The 15,416-nt window shown below is 31.0% G+C and overlaps 1 protein-coding gene across 1 annotated transcript in view; it reads right to left on the bottom strand.

The window, feature by feature from the left end:
• The window catches only part of CSTF3 (cleavage stimulation factor subunit 3), a 68,375-nt gene that overhangs the window by 30,279 nt on the left and 22,680 nt on the right, over positions 1-15,416 (bottom strand). The window lies entirely within an intron of this gene.

Consider the following 15,416-nt stretch of genomic DNA (forward strand, 5'->3'; position numbering starts at 1 on the left):
TTAACTTGTGGAATTAACATTATACTATCTTAAATATCAATGCAAATGTAAAAATGTAAGACATATAACTTTTATGGATAGCTTATTAAAAGTTCTTTAATTCTTGTCAAAACATTAACTAAAAAACCTTTCATTAAAAAGGTTTAAAAAGAATGCTAAGAATTATACTGTCAGACAATTCAGAATGAAATAACAATTGGATAGGATTAAAACTCTAATATGAATTTTGAAAACAGACTTTCACATGGTTTAGATAATTCCATGCACACACTCAAATCAACTTAATTTTCCATTAATTCTTTTGAATGAAAACATGGTTTCTTTTTCCCAAATAATACTGCTTTAAATAGCTACTTAAAAGTTGGAATTTTGGAAGTGGAGGTTTAAATAGGTAGGCACAGCTAACAAATTATTTTCATGAAAAGCAAAGAAAAAACTCAGGAAAAAAAAATTACACTCCAGAAGAATCAGTAAGATTGAGACATGAATCTTCTTCCTCTATGATAAACATGCTCCAAAACTAAAACTTTGGCTCTATTTCAGTGGGTTAAGTCCTACTTTGAAATGTTAAATACTACTTCCAGAATGTTTTATTAATCAAATAGGTATTTAAGTTTTAAAACTTCTTTTTTCCTTACTTTGTAAGTTCCTAAGTACCGTTATTTAAAGACTTATCAAGAAAGCATCCACTATTTTCTCTGGAATTTGTTTTATATAGTTTGAACAAATTCCAGAGAAAATAGTTTGTTTCACATTTTATCTCCTCCATATATGTTTGTGATGACATTTTCCAAAGTGATACCACATAAAGAATTAAGTTCAAATTCTATATGGAATACTGTCATTAGGGTTTTAGTAGACAAGACTGCAATAAAGAGTACACTGGAATTCCCTCCTTGTGCTGTGACAGAAATGCAAAGAAAGTTGAAGGGGAAAAGAACCTCAAGAGCAAGACAAGTGAGAAGATGATGTCACTTTAGTTTGTAAATGAAGTCTCAAGGAAGGCTACTATAATCTAATACATGGCCATTCTTTCTAATGGATCCTAATACACAGATCTAATTTCATCCAGGCTTTCTTTATGTGACCGGTTAGTGGGGATGTCAGATTACTTAAAGCTGTGACATGTAAAAATCAGAAGGTAATTTTAAAATTTTCTAATGCTATTTCTCAAAGAAGTTGAACTCCGGGCAGTCCTTTCCCAATCATTCCCTAAACCTAAGGGAAGACAGTAAGGACAGGGATAAACCATTGCTCTCTCCTCCTCCTCACACTCCCTCATCATCCCACAGTACGCACCCAATAAACTAGCACCCAATAAACTAAAGGTTGGATTTTCAGATTGTTACAGTTCAGATACACTGCTGGATAGGCAGGCATGCATGTTGGAAAACCAGATTTTTATGAAGTATTTAGCTGACCACTGAGAAAACAAGTTTAAAAATATTTACTGTTTTAAAAAAAAAATTAGTACAAATAAAATCCTTACACATAAAACTCACTTCAAAGGGAGCTCTACAATACTAGAATGATGGCTTCATGATTTTGATGCCTGACATTACTGAATAGCACAAGAAAATCTGTACTGGGAATCAAGACTTTTCTCCAAAAATACTTTATAAGCAAATCAATTTAAGGGAAAAAATATATAACTAGCAACAGAAACATACCCTTATAAAATCTACTTAAAACTACTATTATTACATAAGGGTATTCAAGCCTGCTCATATCTTTCTAAAGCTGAACTGCAAGAATGTTAGAAGCTCAAGACATGTATGAGAAAAATAATTTGCAACTTTAAGATTTTAGTGGGAAATTATAGATTTGATGAACTAGATGAACACTGAAGCACAAAACAATTGAAAGACAATTATTTAAAGCAAGTCATGAACACCAAAGTAACAAATAAAAATACGGTCTTTCACATCAGAGAGCGTATTTATCATTCATTCCAGTCTGACATTGAGAAAAACATAAGCAATAGAGATAACATACAATTTAAATGTCATATTAAAATTATCTAAATTTATAAACAGCAAATCATGCTAAAGTTAAACTTTCCTTAAGTCCCGTAATGTAAAATGTTCCTGACAAATAACAAAAACAAAACAAAACAAAAATGGAATAAGGATATTAAGTTTCAGAAAAAGAAATCTTAAGGGACTTTAAATTTATAAAAACAGATTCAGTTTCACACATAAAAGGAATACAAATCAAAACCATACTGATAATTGTTTACATATGAATACTGGCAAAAGTTTAAAGTATAATATATTGAATTAAAAAAGAAGTGAGGAAGTGAACTCTTTCAATATCAAGGATTATTAATAGGATTTTTAATTATTACTTCAGTGGAAGGCAATTTGGTTAAAAAAGCCCCTCAAACTCTTGAATCTAGCAATTCCTTATCTAGAAATAAATTCACAGATATATTTACACAGAAATGACATGTACATATATTCAACACAGTAACATTTCTAATAAAACAGGTTTGGGAGGAACCTAAAATGTTCTTCAGTAGAAGACAGGTTAAACTAAATATGGAATAAGTATTTGTGATAAAAAAGAAAATTTATTTTGTTAAGTAAAAAAGAAAAAAAGGTGTAAAAGAAAACCTAAGGGGCAACTGTTCATGTAAAAGGAGAGGAAAAAAATCAGCTGAATACTTTTCCACTAGAGGGAATTGGGTGACTCAAGGTTGGGCAGATAAAAAAACTTTTCCCTGCAGGTCGCTTTTATAACGTGGGTTTTTAAACCACATTTTAAAGTACACAAACATGCTATTTTAAAACTTTTTAGATAGTATGATAATTTGGGGGGGCTTCTCTCATGTTTAAACATACTTCTGTATTTAACCATCAATTCTGAAAATATTCCAAATACTCTAAAAATGTGTAAAGTAGAACATGTATTACACGTACATATATTATATGTATATTATTATTAAACTATTTAATTAACAATATTTTTTAAGGCAAGAGTTTTAAAACTTCTAAATACCTAAAGCATTTTTAAAAGAAATCAACTTAACACAAACTGATAAATCAAACTACAGAAATACAACCATAAATTTATTTACTCAGGTGATTTTCAAGCCTAAAAATGGATGTCAACAAATGGAAAAACACATTGATGTCACTCAAGATTAGTGTTTAATAAAGTATTTGTAACATTTAATAATAAATTAAAGAAATATAGATGGGTAAAAATTTTACTCAAAGTCAACATTTACTTTAACAAACTGTTGGATGCCACAAACTGTAAACTTCTGGCACTAAACTGATCATTTACTGAGTTCATAAATTAAAATAAAAATAAAATTCATAATCATTTCCCTCTAAAAAATGAAAGTAAAAATATATCATGAATTATAATTCTAACAAAAGTTCTTTCATATATGAGAATTTTCACTAGAAGAGAGTAACTCTGGAGCAGAGAGTTGATCAAGAAAAATACTGAGTAATTTGATGGATAATGACAGGAATATTCTTAAAAAATAATATATGTAAAATTTTAGTTTGAGGAAGTTATATACTATAATGGGAAATGGCAAAAAATACATATGTAGTCTCTATAAACTTCTGAGATGACTCATGCTCTGCCTGTAAAGTGTATTTCTAACTAAATTCATTTCTTAAAAAAATACGTATGTAGCTTTGACAATGACATTAACCTTGCCAAGAATGTCTTTCTTCACCCTCATCAAGATTTTTCTCCTTGGTATAGAATTTTGACAGGTTTTTCTAAGTAAATTGAAGAGGCAATTCCCTTGTTTTCTGGCTTCTACTGTTGTCAGGAAACTGTCAACATGTCACTCCCTTGAAGGCCGTTTGTCCTTTTGTTTCCAGTCATTTCTACGATGAGTTGATTTTTTTTCTGTAGTTTCACTCGTCTACATGGGAATTTTTTTTTTTTAATCCTGTTTGGGATTCATTAAGCTTCCTAGATCTGCTGAATTCTTGCATCATCCTGAAATAAGTTAAGTGTTTATCTCTTCCAACTGAGCTTCTGCTCAATATTTCTCCTCTACTTCTTGAACTTCATTTACACACATTTTCACTCTATCCTTTGTGACCCAAATCCTTTCATATTTTCTGTGTCAGTTTCTGTAAACTCATCTGGATTTCTTGAATTTTCCAATTCTCTCTTCATCTGTGTTTAATCTGTTATTAATCTAATTCCATTTTAATTCTAGTCTTTTAAGTCTTTGTAGATCCTTTTCTGCTGTACATGGTTTCCTCACATGGTTAGTTTTTAACAAGTCAACTCCTTTTCCTTGGAAAAATATTCAAGATTTTCTTCTGTGGCTTAGGATGAAGGTGCATTCCTCCAAAAAAAAAAAAAGTCTGAATGAGATTATCAGACACCTAGGAGCATAATTCAGGTTAAATCCCCGTTACAATCATGGTTCAAAAGCTTTTTGAACTATCCAAGTGATGTTTATTTGGACCACAAATCCATGCAAGGCCCAACTTGTTGAAATGTCTCAGGACTGGAATTCCCATTCTGCTCTGCTCAGGAGCACAGCAACTTTCCCTAATCTCCTAGGGTTAATATGGCAACATAGATTTATTTCTGGTTCAGTGTCATCCTGAGTATTTTATGCACATAGCTTTAGAGTAAGAGGATGTTTTGTTGGGCAGGCCTTAGGCTTTGACTTTTTGCTACCTGAACTCCTATAAGCATTTGAAATTGAAGCTCAAGTTCTCCCAGTTTGACAAATGCTCTCAGGGTAGAAAACTTCAGGAACTCTGCTAATCTCCCAGCGTTCCTACATTCTGTTTGTTTTCCAATTAGGTTTTGGCTTCTTTACTACATTGTTATTCAAGATGCTTTGTAAGAGTATTTATTTGAGTAACCAAACCCCTCATATTGCCCATATCTTCTTCAATGTATTTTATTAACATCTGGCTTCAAAAATAATCAGGAAAAAATTTTGTATGAAAACTATCCAGAAAAGCAATCAAAAACTTTAAAATTCAATGTTCATTCAAATACCAAATTTCAAAGGTTAAAAAAATTAGTTCAGTATACCGAATATATTTCCTCTCATGTATTAGATAACTCTCAAATAAGTATAATTCAGTTCTCTGAAATATCTTATAAACCAGCAATTTGAGTTTACCACTAATGTTTGCCATGCCAAAGTGAAGTCTGGGTGAAAGTTACAAAGACAAGAAGTAAAATGATAATATTTAACACAGAAGTCTACTGTTTTTAAAGGCAAAGGCTGGAGTAATTCATTCTTTTATACTTGTTTTTAAAAATAAATCTATGTAAGGTTAAGTTTACGGATTAAGTTAAAACACACTTTCTATATTTTTAAATATCTAGATGTCTTAAATGAACTTCAACCCTCAATCAGATGTTGGCACTACACACATATACAACATCAGTCAGAGAAAACGTGTGGGTAAGAGTTAAAATGTTTATGCTTTACTAATTTGACAAACAACCTGTGAAATCTGATAAATCAACTTGTGAATACTCAAGTTTTTATCTCATACACACACATACAAATGTCTGATAAGTTTTACTTCAATATATACACCTAAGCTTTTCTTATAACCAGTCAGGAATTTATTTTCTGTATCAGGTTTTAAAGGAAAGCATTTCAGAATTACAAGCAAACAGTTTTAATGCCCTTTGGTAATTCTTTAAAATTGAATAATTCTTTAAAAACCTTTCCTTTAGGACATACATCAAGACAGAATAATTCTCAATGTCAATGATGCTTATTCTAAAATACTTAAACAGCTGAAGGCATTAGACAATTCAAAATGATACTTTGTCTTTTTAGAAAAACTGTAAAGACATTTTTAAAACCTATGTTAATAGTAAAAATATTGGTCATGCATAATTTGATGAAAAATGTTATAAATGGCGATCAAACTCTAATTCTTAGAAATTAAAAATTCAACTTGAAAATAATACTAAACTTAATTTTATTTCCTACTGGGGATTTTTCACCTGACAAATACTTAAGAGTTCCACTAAATTCTAGATTCCTGAAACATACCAATATACAAAATATCAAATTTAATAAGGAAACTGTTCAGTATACTAGGAGATAAGCATTATAGGTGGAAAAAAATAGAGGAAAGAATCACTTTCGAGGAGTTGGGAACAACAGTGGCAATTTAAAAAGGTGGCAAGAGCAAATCTCATTGAGAAGAAAACACTTTTATAAAAATTTGAAGAAAGCAAAGGATTTTGCCAAGCAACTATCTGGATAAATATCTTCAGAGCAGGTAAAACAGCTAGTATCTTGAGGTGGGAATGTGTTAAGAATATTTAAGAAGGCCAGAGAGACTGAAGAAGAGACTTTATTATGTTAATTATCATACAGTAAGCACAAATTTTCTTACTTAAGTGGAAATCCTGGTATTCATTCATTTTCTAATAATTATTTACTCAACCTATCTGACTCTATGACTAAGAAATAACTGACTGTTCAACATATAAAAATGTTTTTACAGATTAAAAAAAAAACTATATTCAATTTCTACTTGAAACAGAACCCTGATTATTCTAATGTTTTTGAAGATTCCAGAAGTAGCCAAACCCAATCAAGAACCAGAATTCAATAATTCAGTGATCCAAATTCACTATAATTCTCAATTACTTACTGCTATAAAAACATTGTATTACATGTAATACCAATGTCTAATATATACATTATCATTATTGTATCAATACAATTCTTACTAGTACTTCCCTCCTCATATTAAACATATTGCCATAATCTACCCTCCCTAGATTTTTAGACTTTGTGAAAATATGAAAATCAGTGAATAAAATAAATTTACACTTTTTTCTCAAGACAAGTCTGAATCCCAGTTTTTGTGCTTTCACTGAATTTTACAGTTTTAAGTATTCCAGAAATATTCACAAGATATCAGAACCTTAGCTTCAGGTTTTATTCAAAACCAAGTTGCAATCCTTGATACTATGAACAATAAAAGTGCTAAGTGGTATTAAAAACTGTGTCACTTTGGTGTAACTCTCACTTTGAGTACCCACTTGCATACTAACTTATGTATTTAACCAAATAAAAGGACAGTGTTCTACACATTTCATTAATAAAATTCATATAATAGATGAGTGATAATTTTCTTCTGTGCAGAAATCAATTTAAACTGTTATTGGATAAACCAGAAATATTGGCAATGTGGTATCCTACCATTTGGTAAAACTAGATTTTATTCACAGCTAAAATTTTTCCAGGAACCAGCTTTTTCAAAGTAGCTATTCAAGTTTTGTCTTCCTATAAAAAAATTACCAATTTTCTTCCTTTGAAAAAGTTTTTTGCCTCCTTCAAAATGAATACACTGGTCAATTAATGTCACATTTTACACGTGAAGACACATGTAATCTTCATATAGATTATAGAGAATGAAAGGTTTCATAGCTCCTTAAGACTCAAATACCAAGTAAATATTAGTGAAACCAAAAGAATTTCTAATCAACAGGCAACTTTCTTTGAAAACTGTACAGGAAACTTCCAGTCATTTAACTTTTAAGTTTCTGTTAACATCTGAGTTTTTTAAAAGGCTCAGAACTAGAAATATTATCACAATTTAAGGTTTTCCTAGAGCAAAATTACATTCACATTTTAGTCATCATGAAATTTCAGATGTCCATACTTATCAGATAATCACACTCTTTCTCCAGCTTCATTTCCTCTCTTTCTCCAGCTTCATTTCCTAACAGCTTAGCTGCAATTCTAAATTAACTATTGAGCTGCTGTTTTCGCAATTAAGAAAAATTTCATGAGATAGTCACAAGTCATCTGTTTACAATACTTCAAAGGACTAGAAGCAAAACAGCTTAAAAACTATCAAGCTGTTTCAATTTCTCAAATTGAGCATGTTTTTCTCCCCTTGTTTAGACTAGTGCTTCTTTCTGCCAAGGATCCTGTGCTTTTGAGATTTCCATTTAAAAAGTCTTGTTCTTCTAGATTTCCTTGACTCACCCTCACATACACCCCCACTTCTCATCAAAGCACCTATGGGGCGTGCCAAGCTAAATTTGTTTACTATGGACACCTTTACTATGCTATGGACACCATACGTTTGTGAAAATATACAGATGGTGTGGGGCCTGAAAATGAACTATATGACTTTTTTCAGAATCCATAAATTCAACAGGAGAAAACCAAAATTGAAAGAGACACATGTATCCCATTGTTCATTGCAGCACTATTTACAATAGCTAGAACATGGAAGCAACCTAGATGTTCACTGACAAATGAATGGATAAAGAAATTGTGGTATATATACACAATGGAATAATACTCAGCCATAAATTCAATAGTCAATTTTGCTACAGAAAAAGTGTTTTAACACTTTGGGCAATTTTATCTGAATATAATCCAGGCAAATATGTTGATAGGTAGGTATCCGTAAGTCTTCAATCTACCAACTGTTGTAGGATACTTTTAAGGACTTGACATGTAAAACTACTTGACAAAACAGCTTGCTAACAGAATTCTGCATATTTTAATCTGCACAGAATCTTCTAGAAGCTACTCAGAACTGCTAAACTTTTATAAAGTAATTTAAATTTTGATATAACTTTATAATGGTTTATATAGAATCAGCTGGACTGTATTAGGAAGATTCATGAAGATATTTCAGTTTTGGGGAGGTACTCAAAAAGCGTTTCTTGAATTTCTAAGTCTGATTAAACCACAAGTTCCAAATAACCGGAAATGCTGATCTTCAATAATGATTTTTCTCATTAATAAAGGAATTAACTAACACTTTCACTTTTTCTTTAAAAAAAGGTGGATATTGTGCCCCCTGACTTCAATCTTCCATTTTTTTCATCAAACTTTGCTTCATGATTTCAAATATTTTAAAGTAAGCTCTCCAAAAAATGAAAAAAAAAAAAAAAAAAAGTACATTCTGTCCTCTCAGAAAACTTTTACAAAACTTCTATGGGAAGAAAAGTATGAATATAATTCATTAAGCAGACTGAACTGTAATATACTTAACCTAAAATCTAAACTCTGGCCTTGATTTGAGAAAATTCCATCCTAATAAAACTCCTAACTGCTAAATCAGGAATGAAAGGTAAACTTTCTTGTTTTCACATTGCTGAATTAATGCAGAATTGCTAATTGCAGCTTCTGTGTTTGAAATTTCTTTCTACTTTTTGAAATTAGAACCAAGTACATAGTGCAGAAATTTAAAAATCCTGAAGGGTAAAAATAGAACTTTGCAAAGTAGAATTTTAGAACTAAGATTTTATACAAACCATAAGGTGTGGTTATATATTATTGTACTATGCCATTTTCCAAAATATTTGTAGCAATTTTATGTTGTTTTGTGTAGCTATACATACATATTTTTTTCAAATGTACTGCCAAATCCTAATAGCTAAAAAAGAATGCAAGAAAAATGTGAGCAAAGAGGAGTCAGTTATGAACCTCCTATTTAGCTATTTCTACAACTGTATTTTAGGTCCTTTGTTAGTATAGTGTGGTTACTAAGTAGGAGCCCAGACTTATGAAATAGGTTATCTGAGAAGAATGTCCCCAGCTTTCCTATTTACCTCTGAGTAGCTTAAACTTTAGTAATGCTGATCTTAGGAAGGCTACTTAAGAATTCTTCAGAAAAGCTGAACATCTGGAAAAAACAGAGGATAATACTTACCTACTTTAAAAGCTAAGTTGTGATTAGTCAGATATCTGCTATCAAGTACTTTTACAGTGCCTGGAATATATTAAAGGCCTAATTATTCTTAGTTATTATTGTTTTGGTAAGTAATCAGAATAAAGGAAAAAAATCACTATCAGTAAGATAGCAATTAAAAATCAACAATGGACTTTCTAGAATATATTTCACCTCCAAAAATATCCTCACACTTTTAGACTATCATTTTTCTATGCAATTTAGTAGTTTTGTAGATCAACACTTAAAATGTAATATAATTTAAAAACATCTGCTTAGTGCTCACTTCAGCAGCACATATACTAAAAAGAAAAAACAAACCATTTGCTTACTTTTAAGAATTCATGTACAATCCTATGCATATTTTGGGTAAGATCCACAAAAATTTTAACTGATTGTAAATATATTTAAATTTGGAATAAAATAACTCATAGTAATAAAAATATAAAAAATCCCCCATCCCACTAATATCAGGATAGTTATGAAGACATCTCTTGTCTAAAATAGCTAATGGGGACGTTTCCTTTTACAATTTACACATTATTGGAAACAGTATCTGAATTCACAGTCAAAGAAAGGGAAAGGAAAAGAGTGGGAAATAGTATGAAATCTGTTAAAATTAAATAGAAGATACAGCAGAAAAAGGACCACTATAAGAAGAAGATAAAAAACAGAATTTCATCCATCATAGAAACAGGGAATTTTACAAAGAGTATGAAACAGTTGGAAAAATATAAACATGAGCTGGGTATGAAATTATATTAGAACACTGTTCTTTTTCAGTGGGATAATGAAATTGTGGTTATGTAGGACAATACTGTGTGTGTAGAGAAGGGAAAAGTACATATTGCAAAATATAACATTGAGATAAGGCAGAGGGTGTATAAATATTTACCATAATATACTATTCTTTCAACTTATTTTAAAATTTTCAGAATAAAAAATTGGAAAGGGAAAACAGAAAAATTAATGGCTTCCAAAAGGTCACATTAATTTGGCTGAAGAGCTAACAGCAGCAAATCATAGGTCACCAGGTTCTAAATTCTGTGTCATTAGTATTCTTCCATACTATCCTCTATAGACTAAAATTTACAGATTCCTTGCATTTTTTTTAAATAAATTAAGTATCTTTTCCATACTAGCAAAAATTATCAGATCACTGTTTTAATAATAATGGGGGGAATTCTGATATGCCCCTTAAGATCCATGGCAAATAACTAGCCCAATTATAAAATACTAAATCATAGACATATAAGTTCTTTCAACTTGCAATGTCTGTTCTTTAAGTGTAAATCTCATGACTCTTCTGTGAACTTGGGGAAACTCAAATTTACAACAGAGAAAATATCACTTCTCCTGGGAAAATACCACTTCCATGCTTTATTACTGTTAATAGAGAAATTATTTCCTTTACAGTGTTAACTTTATACTTGAAACAACAGAGAATTTAAGCAAATTGAAAAACATGGTATTTTCAAAAATAAGTATTTATCTAGATTTTTGACTAACTTTTTTAACCTGTAAAGTCAAAGATCTCATGACTTCTAAAACACAAATTCTTACTTGAAATAATTTGCCATTTGATCAATTAAGTAAATCAATAACAATATTTCCTAAAGCCTACAGATTATTTTGAAAACATAAAACCAGTTAGGTTTCTATATGAGCAGGGAAGCAAAGTTTTTAACCTCCCCTGATGATTTGTGATAGAATTTAAAAGCATTACTGACAGAGTATATGATCTATGTTTAGAAAACTTGCTATAACCATAATATGCACAAATCTGGTTAAGTCATCATCTTTTCTAACTGCAAGTATCAGTAAACTGATCAAAAGGGAAAACAACTGAGGGCAAGGAGAAGCCAGTACTTTCCAAGTTTTCAAATAAAAATAAGCTGAAATTTGCATAATTAAGTACATATTTATATTCAGTAATACATATACTGAAAAGCCCTAGAAAAACATGACTGATTCAGGCAATAATTGTTAAGAGTTCAAATGGAGTGGGCAGTTGTTGAGAAACAGGATCTTTATAGAGTCTCAAAATATCTCCCCATTATTTTATTAGTTATAAAAGCAAAAATAGTAAATACACGGTCAAGGAAAAGGTCAACACTGATATCACCAGTAAGAGGTAAATGAACATCATGTGCCTCTGATGAGGACACACAACCACCTGCAGCTTTTCAGCTGTAGTGAACATAACCTGAATTTAATAAGGGAATAAAAAATTTAAGACAGAATTGTTCAACATCCAAGGAGACTGGAGAAGAATGACACCTATATACAATGATCTTGGATTAGATTTTGATTAAAAAGACTGCTATAAAGGACGTTACTAGAACAATAATTAAAGTAGAAAGTGGACCGCAGACTAAACTTCTAAGTTTGTGTACATATGAGAGTATCTTTGCTATTAGCAAATGTAAAGTATTGTCATGATGTATGCAACCCAATCCCTTATGGTTCAGGAAAACCAGAACTGATAGTTATTTAAAACTGACATTAGTTATTTAAAAAAGCTGCTGTAAGCACTGTTTACAATAGCTGAGACGTGGAAGCAATCTAAACGTCCACAACAGAGGAATGGATAGATGTGGTACCTATATACAACGGAATATTACTCAGCCATTAAAAGAATGAAACGCCATTTGCAGCAACATGGATGGACCTATAAAGTCATACTGAATGAAGTCAAACAGAGGAGAAATATCCTATGAAACCCCTTATATGTGGAATCTAAAAAGAAGTGATATAAATGAACTTACAAAACAGAAACAGATTCACAGACTTGGCGAACAAACTTATGGATATCAAGGGGAAGGGATAGTTCAGGAATTTGGGATGGACACATACACGCTGCTGTATTTAAAATGGATAGCCAACAAGAAGAATCTACTGTATCGAACATGAAATTCTGCTCAATGTTATACGACAGCTTGAATGGGAGGAGAGTTTGAGGTAGAATGGATACAGTAAATGTATGGCTGAGTCCCCTTGCTGTCTACCTGAAACTATCACAATATTGTTAATCAGCTATACCACAATACAAAACTTTTTTTTTTTTTTAAATGCTGCAGTAATCCTTTCAAGCCACAGTTTAAGCGGCCATCTCTTAACACATGAAGACTTCCTTAAAAGCTGATTCTTGAGTTTGGCACTTAGGTGATTATACTGTGTTTTTAAAAAAAGAAAGTTCATGGAGTTAGAAAATCAGGCTTCAAAACCCAGAAATAAAAGAAAAAAACAAAAACCTGAACAAGTTTAGTAATGCAACCCTAAATCTGACCACAGATATAATAGTCACACTGCCAAAAATACTACAAGAATGAATATCTCTAAGATTACTTCTTGACAGATTATATACTGACTGATAAATCACAACATGACATAGTCAAAACAAAATGACTTTATACCCAGACAAATATAGTAAGTATTCTGCCAGGTATGAAATATACTCATATGGCAATATGATTCAATTATTGCCCTCTAAAGAAAGCCTCAATTACCAAAACTGGCTGCCAGAAACAGCTAACAATAACAGATCCCACATGGCCATTCTTTGGAGATTGAGTCAGTAATGCAGGTGTGGTAAATGCAAAGCCTGAATGGTTTAAAAGTTTCCCAGGTGATCCTAAAATTGTGTTGTTTGCACACTTTGGCTCAAATGGGTAACAATCTCTTGATTTAATTTACTCATGTATGAAAAGGGGCTAAGCTAATTCATCTTCCAGCTCTAAATTTGATTGAAATGTAACCTCCATCTTGACTTTAAATATGTAATACAGAGCCAGTTTGTTGGATTAAAGAATTTTCAAGAAAATCATCAATATGCAAGTCATTACCTTTTCTTTAAACTCAGTTATGAAAAAGTAAGTTATGGAAAATGTCATCATAATACCATTCCCCTTGTTAATATGTGAGGTGATATATGTTAACTAAACATTGTGGTAATCATTTCACAATACATACATGTATCAAATAATTTTATTTTTATGTCTTAAACTTATAAAATGTTGTATGTCAATTATATCTCAACAAAACTTAAAGAAAAAAAAGACCATTTCACATATAATCTTTAGACAGAGACTTATAATAGTGTTATCTGCATATGCCAGAGCTAAAACTTTGTGTTTTTTTTTTTTTAAAGGTTGTAACAAACATGTTCTGTAATATGAATCAAAGTATTAGGGAGATTAAAAATAGCTTTGGGACTTCATCTTTGGATATTTTTACAAAAATATTTCACACCGTCCTTGACATCAGATGGTTTTCAGAACTATCACTTAACATTTCCAAATACAAAATTTTTCTTTGGAGGTTTCCTAGCATATAAAATGGTAAAACTTACCCCAGGTTATGCTTCCCTGAGCTTTGAAAAGTCGTTTAGTTTCTCAACAGGTTGTAATCAAAGCAAATATTCACCATTTTGTTGAATTTGCTGTAGAGTCTGAATACATGGAGGAAAACTTTATACAGAATTCAGTTTATTATACCATTATATTAATCAACTACGTTTTCTGCTCCAAAGTTGCTAAGAGCAAAATTGTTTACTAAGAAAAATTAAAGTTTAAAAAGTTATTTACAAGCAAATAAATGCATTCTTGTCCACATTCAGAAGTGTAGTTTTCATAGATATCACTATCATTATTTCAGACATCTTCATTTCTTGGAAATGCCTTGAGCCATATTCATTTAAAAGGAACAGCTGTTTTTAAGTTGAAAGCACATATTAAACAAAATATAAAACAACAAACCTGTTAGAAAACACTTGAGCCTTTATGCGGTCTTGTCTTTTAAGAGGAAGTCAATTAATTGCCACCAGGTTCCCTTATGCTCAGAAGTTAGAACCAAAGCCGATTAATTCTGCTTCCAAATACAGGGGTTTCTAACTCCCTATTATTGTAAAGGTCTTAGATTCATTTGTGTTTATTCATGGTTGCCACGTGTTGGAGCATATCTTTAGTATCTTTTGTGATAGGGGTGGAGGTTGTATTCCAAATAAATACTCTAACGTCTTACTGATTATAATCCCCAGTAATCAAAAAAAAAAAAAAAAAACGCAACACCCAATTAAGTATCAAATATTGTATATTAAGTGTTGTTATTCCATAAATGCTCAAGAAATTTAGGCTAAACCACTACCCACAGGGAAACCTCAAACTGCATGATCCAATAGCCCTTTGTTTCACAACAAATTTTGGAATGTTTGAATTTAAACAAAACCTGGTTAGAAATGCCTTTTCCAGGTTTTCAGAATACACTATAACTCTTATGACATACACAAAAATAGAATATAAGAAAGCCTGGTTAAAAATTGAGTCTTTGAAGGGGGGCGGGGGAATGATCCTTTTTCCCCAGATTTTTTTATCAGTGATTGCAATGCTTATAAATTTGTTTTACAAAGTTAAAAAAATATAAAAATGATCAGGTTGATTAGTAAAAATTTTACCTGAAAATAAATGGCTACATTTCACATAATAAACGATCTTGAAGATATAAAGAATAGAACCTAAGATTTTTTTAAGAGAAATTTTGTTACATAAATTAACTGTCCTTTTGCAAATAGATTATGCAATGCCTGGGGTGAAAAGAAAAGGCTCCAAGGGAAAAAATGTATAGATCATGTTAGTAGAAGTGACAACACCTAAATATCTATGCTACTATAATGCCAGAAAAATGAATGGGATAGTTCAGTAAGACCTAAAATAGAAGTTCGATACTTAAAATAGTAAATGT

The sequence above is a fragment of the Bubalus kerabau genome, chromosome 15, assembly GCF_029407905.1.
Source record: "Bubalus kerabau isolate K-KA32 ecotype Philippines breed swamp buffalo chromosome 15, PCC_UOA_SB_1v2, whole genome shotgun sequence".
Lineage (NCBI taxonomy): Eukaryota > Metazoa > Chordata > Mammalia > Artiodactyla > Bovidae > Bubalus > Bubalus kerabau.